The sequence below is a fragment of the Schistocerca cancellata genome, chromosome 4 (genome assembly GCF_023864275.1).
Source record: "Schistocerca cancellata isolate TAMUIC-IGC-003103 chromosome 4, iqSchCanc2.1, whole genome shotgun sequence".
Classification (NCBI taxonomy): domain Eukaryota; kingdom Metazoa; phylum Arthropoda; class Insecta; order Orthoptera; family Acrididae; genus Schistocerca; species Schistocerca cancellata.
The window spans coordinates 300,764,930-300,771,246 of NC_064629.1; the positions used below are offsets into that span (position 1 = coordinate 300,764,930).

Here is a 6,317-nt window from a genome sequence, read left to right on the forward strand (position 1 = left end):
TAATCCATTTGAGACGCTGGGAGCCATAAACCCTCGTTTACACGACGACAGTAGGTTGTAGGTAACTGCGCTACTGGCCACAGCGCATGCGCACCGCGCGTTTCTGCTGCTCGTCGGTGAAACTAAACAGTTTCGGCGTGTTCCAAATGCCTCCGAATGTTTTATATGAAATCTCTTTAAGTTTTTTGTATTTAAACAAACACTTTTAACATTCTGCATCTTCGTTCTTCGTGTTTACATAACTACTTCTCAATGTAGTTAAACGCTGGAGGCGAACACATTTATCCCAGCGAGCGACCAGATTGCTACTACCATGACTGTAGAGTGTTTGACTTTGTTAACAGGGCCAAAACCTCACCTCTGCTTGCACCGCTTTATCACTATCAAGTGGAGCCCTCGTACGCGATCTTTATGGTTTGGAATCAGATGAAAACATATGGGGCCAAGTCGGAACCCAATGGAGGATGATCCACGACAGTGAACCCAAGGCGTCGAATTGTTCCATATGTCGTAGGGCTCATGTGGTCTTGCACTGTCATGCTGAGGGAGTGAATGCTCCATATGTCGGCTAACTCTTCGAATAAGAAACTCGATTACATCATACTGTTTCTCATACACTGATATAGTTACTTCACACACCGCCATATTACGCATCACAGTTCGGAGCCCTCTAGTGGTAGGGGGCTGCAAATATCTAGGCACGTAGAATAATCAAGTGGCAATGGCCTTGCCTCAGTGGATACACCGGTTCCCGTGAGATCACCGAAGTTAAGCGCTGTTGGGCGTGGTCAGCACTTGGATGGGTGACCATCCAGCCCCCATGCGCTGTTACCTTTCTCGGGGTGCACTCAGCCTCGTGATGCCAACTGAGGAGCTACTCGACCGAATAGTAGCGGCTTCGGTCAAGAATGCCATCATAACGACCGGGAGAGCGGTGTGCTGACCCCACACCCCTCCTATCCACATCCTCCGCTGAGGATGACACGGCCGTCGGATGGTCCCGGTAGGCCACTCGTGACCTGAAGACGGAGTGCTTAGAAGTAAAATTTTAATCACGTCGGTTTTATTTTAAAATGTTTAAGAGTTTTTACCTAAAAAATTTGGAGGCGTTACTTCTCAGCATGCCCTCATATGTGCTCAGATACTTTAAAAAATTAATTGCGTTTAATGTCTTATTTAACTACAAACTAAAGTTCATCCTCAATCATTGGGAATAAGACTCTGGACATTAATACTGAATAATGGCAACGGTGGAACCTGTAGCACATCATATTAGGCGTCAAGCGTCAACTGTGTTTTTCGAGTAAATAGCTACATGGAAATTTTTCAAAAACGCAATATTGTACCAGTGCTGCTCCTTCAGTTCCGCATTTTCATGACAAAACAGCCTATTTTCAGGACCATCACACGCTCTCTCAGCTGCTTCTACATTTTAACGTTTCTCCATTATCTCTCAGAACTGTGACTCTCATTCCCCACGTTCCATTCCATATCAGCCCTGTACCCATGTCCTATTGCAAAACTCATACAGCCACCTCTGCAGACCACACAACCTTGCACATAAAAGTCCATCGATCTAAATGTCAGTTCCCTCATAGTTATCTGCCCCTTCTTGACTCACCGGCAGCATGTAGAAGCTGATAACCTTTAGCCAGCGATGACTCCTGCACCAGACCATGAGCTGTACCGTCAAAAAGGTCGTTGGCAGAATAAATGTTGTCAGGTCGAAATAAAACATGACGTTTAAGCAGACAATCAAGAGATTTTTAATGTCTCTTTTTAAAATATTTCACTATTTCTAAAAGCAGCCTAGCTGCTGTGACGTCACTCGTGTCAGGGGGCGCATAAAACGCCGACGATAGCATTATGACCACTAGGTATAACAGGCGGACCACCAGGTAAGACGTGGGACGCTCCACCGGTACCAATGAGAGAGCGGCGAGGAGCGCTGCCCTGTCAGTGCGCAGCCTCTGCACGAACTCGTTGAAGAGTTCTTCGTCGTCGTCGCCCCCTGACAGGCGCCACAGCATCAGCAAAAATTCTGGTGAGTAGTCGGCACCGAAATCGTGGCGCACACGTCGGCGCAACGTGTTCTGTAGGGAGTACCGCAGAAGCGACGTCCGCTGTGTCTGGGTGCCGACGCTGCGAGTAGGTGGCTTCTTCTGTCCCTGCAACACAAAAGTGTGCATTTGGAAAGCGATTCTAAAATTTTAGTAGGCAACAGCTTCAAGCGTTTAAGGTATACATTAACACTACCTCAGCTGCTGTTAAAAAACGCTTTATTTCCCACTACCAGTTTCATTCACAGAACACCAACCCAGATAGCCGAGTGCATTGACGCGTTACTTCCAGAATATGTGGCGGTGAGCCTCACCCGGTTTCACTCCGCCTCATGAACTGATGGCAAGGGCTGGTGAGTTCGTCATCCTGGACGTGATTTTTAGGCGGTTTCGCACATCCAGCTAGGTAAATACAGAGCTGGTCCCCATGTTCCATCTCAGAAACAGGCTACACAAACACTTAGAAAAACGCTAAGTTCTCACACTTGAACATGAAATTACTCTAGGCGCAGACAGATGGGATACACCAATTCTGTCTCAGGGAGAGTGATGGCCTCAGGTACGACATCCTGTCACTATCATTAGCACTGCCAAAACCCATGTAAAATGCTGGAAATGTAAGAGAAAGCCGGCCGGAGTGGCCGTGCGGTTCTAGGCGCTGCAGTCTGGAACCGAGCGACCGCTACGGTCGCAGGTTCGAATCCTGACTCGGGCATGGATGTGTGTGATGTCCTTAGGTTAGTTAGGTTTAATTAGTTCTAAGTTCTAGGCGACTGATGATCTCAGAAGTTAAGTCGCATAGTGCTCAGAGCCATTTGAACCATTTGTAGGAGAAAATGGGGAAAGGCAGTAGAAGAAGAAGAAGAGGAGGAGGAGGAAGAGAAAGAGGAAGAAGAAGCTATGTTCAACGAACATCTTCAGGAAAAGGTTTCTAGGATCTCGCTGAGTGCTTTGTTAAGCATGAAAACATGCTCCTGAAACTGTTTCCATGTATTGAAAACAATCGGCAAGATCCTTGACGCCTATCACCTGAAGATGTTCACTGAACGTAGCAAGTATGGGGAATTAAAGTAACTCATAAGCCAAAACAAGTTGACCCCTGACAACTGCAAAATTGAACTCCAGTTAGTGGCACGGCGGCCACGTGATGCAGAGTAGTGACGTATAGAGGATCATTGTAGAGATGATACGGCCCGAAAATGGGGAAATCCACTGACGTAAGTGACTTTGACAATGTCAGATTGTTAAATCACAGTGCCTCGGAACGAACATCTAGGGAATGGGTAACCTGGTTGGTTCGTAAGTATGTATGGGAAGTAGTTGAAGAATTGTGAAACCACAACTAGGCAACAAGGTATTGGGTCCACACCTCCTCACAGAACGTGGAGGTCCGAGGCTTCTCCGTTCTGTGACGCAAGACAGGCGGCGATCTTGCCAGATCTGATGACAGAATACATATCCTTCAGTGTACATTGTTTAATATGGGGCACCACAGCAGATGAAACCAACGTGTTCCTTTATTGAGCCAACAACACTGTCAACTAGAGTTAAAATGGCAAAAGGTTGTAAGTGCCACATCTGTTATTTATATGGAAAATGAAAAATTAACTTATCTCTCTTTCTGCATAAATGATTCGTATCCAAAAAATTGAGAAGGTATTCCGATACTCCATTATTATGCTGGTCACCGCATCACTGCAAAAACTAATTGAGAAATTATTAAATAAATACTTTATTAAGAACATCGTAAGTGCCATACAAGCAAACTGACCCTTTCTAAGTGCCAATAAGAAAGGTTTTACAAGGCGATTTTTGCAAAAAAAAGAAAACGGCAGACGTCAGCTGTTGATAACGCACAAATAGCGCAGTTACTGGTTTCGAACCGACAGGTTCATCTCCAGACGGCTGTTCACGGTTATATTGCATTTGTTGTAGTTTACACTGATGGCTGTTTCTTTCCCAACTAATATGAACACCGAAAAATGTATTATAAACATGGACAGCCGTCTGAAAATATATCTCTTGCTTCTAAGCAGTTAACGGCGTTATTTGTGTAAATAAATAAAATTATTAACAGTAGATGATTGCTGTTTCCTTCTTTGCAAAAATTAGCTCGTATTTTGTAAGCAGCCACGATCTAAAAGAAATGTCAGTTTTCGACAAAATAGCAACAGAAATGTTTTGTTCCAACTGCCATTAATATGCCTACTAAGGCATTATCTTTGATTTGTGATAATACGAGCACAGAAATACAGCTTTAGTTTTTTAACTATTAGAATTGTAGTCAGAAAAAAACACTTTCATTACCTTTTAAATTTTGGTACTTCGAAGGGAAGCACAGCTTAGCACAAAGACCATGTGCCATCTACTAACGCTTGTTTGAAAGTCTTCTCTATGGTTTGGCACCTGGATCAAGTCTAGGGACATGCACCAACATACCGAGAATGCAATAGCACTGAAAGCGCTTTTTGTTAAGAAATGGCAGTTAGAACATTCCCCATTTTCACTCTACAGTTATGACTGCAGTGGAAACAGCTTCATCGAGAATGGACCGCGGATAAATATAAACGTCTCGTCTGGTAGGATAAATTACATATCCTGTTACAGCAGATGGATGGTCGTGTCTGGATATGCCATCATCCTAGAGAACACCGAGCGAGGTGGCGCAGTGGTTAGCACACTGGACTAGCATTCGGGAGGACGACGGTTCAATCCCGCGTTCCGACATCCTGATTAGGTTTTCCGTGATTTCCCTCAGTCGCTTCAGGCAAATGCCGGGATAGTTCCTTTGAAATGGCACAGCAGACTTCCTTCCCCATCCTTCCTTAACCCGATGAGAACGATGACCTTGTAGTTTGGTCTCCTCCCCCAAATCACGCTCCCTCCCGCCGTATTCAGAAGTGTCGCTTCTTGGCCGCCTGGAGCGCTATTATCGCTGAGGTAACAAAAACGAGACGGACTGTCGCGACTGTTACGTTAGACTGCGACCAAAACATCTGGTGCCACATATCTCTGGAAACTACCAAGGACTTGTCGGATCCAGGCCACGGAGAGTTGTTTCTGTATGGCGTTCCAAAGGTGGACCAATACTTCATTATACAGGTGGTCATAAGGTTTTAGCTCAACAGTGTATTTCTTAACAGCAGCTGAGGTGTAGTTTTACAAATACTGTGGCAGCACAATGCAGAACATGCATAATATTGCTTACGTCACACGTGCTGGCATTTTTAGGATAGTAAATCAATACGCCATGTTCCTTATGTAATCTACAAAAAGGTTTAATCAAGTAAATTCAGTATGGCTAACAACAGCGTTTTAATAGGCAGTTACCATTATCTTGATCGAAAGCCGATATGAACACATAGGCGAATTACAAACAGTCCGCAGCATACTGGATTCTGATCAGACTTAATAGGTCTGATGGATCAACTCCGACTAGAAGGGAAACAAGGTATGTTACCAGCGACCTGGAAGCAAAGAATTTCCCTAGTCCCCATTACAACAAATTTCCTACATTATTTGCGGGTATTTCACCATGTTACTTGAATCTCCGTCTGAACTGGCCTCGTAAAGCCCAAAGGTACCGACCAGCCACCGTGTCATCACCAGCCGATAGCTGTCACTGGCTGCGGATATGGAGGGACATCTGGTCAGCACACCGCTCTCCCAGCCACTGTTGATTTTCGCGACCGCAGCCGCTGCTCCACAATCAAATAGCTCCTCAATTGTCCCCACAACTGCTGAGTGCATCCCGCTTGCCAACAACGCTCGGAAGACTCGGACGATGACCCATCCAAGTGTTAGGCAAGCCTGAAAATGCTTAACTTTGGTGTTCCGATGAGAACCTGCGTTATCACTGTAGCAAGGCCGTTGGCACGTTACTTGAAACATATTCCGTTAATGCTGAAGAGAACAGTCCCTGGTATGTGGAAAGAAGTCAAAAGATGTTCGTTTTATTTAGGCGCAACACGAAAAATTGCTTAAGGATATGAAATCTTATAATACTAATATTACAGTTCTAACGTCCTGCATATTATTACCCATGCAGGTACTCTTCATCCGAATAAAAGAAATTGACTAAAAATGTTCCATTGTACCACCAACAAGAAAATGAAAATGTTACGGAAAGTTGTACTATTTGTGCACACATATTAGAGTGTCTGTAAATCCCTTCTGTTCCAATGGTCAATTGCTGAAATTATGGTATACCAGTAGTTCATTTTGGCATTCTAATCATGTTTGACACTTTTTTGCCCG

The 6,317-nt window shown here is 44.6% G+C and overlaps 1 pseudogene; it reads left to right on the top strand.

Annotated features, from left to right (window-relative positions):
* Positions 1 to 717: 717 nt before the first annotated feature.
* On the top strand, positions 718 to 834 carry LOC126185950 (5S ribosomal RNA; annotated as a pseudogene).
* The last annotated feature ends 5,483 nt before the right edge of the window (positions 835 to 6,317 follow it).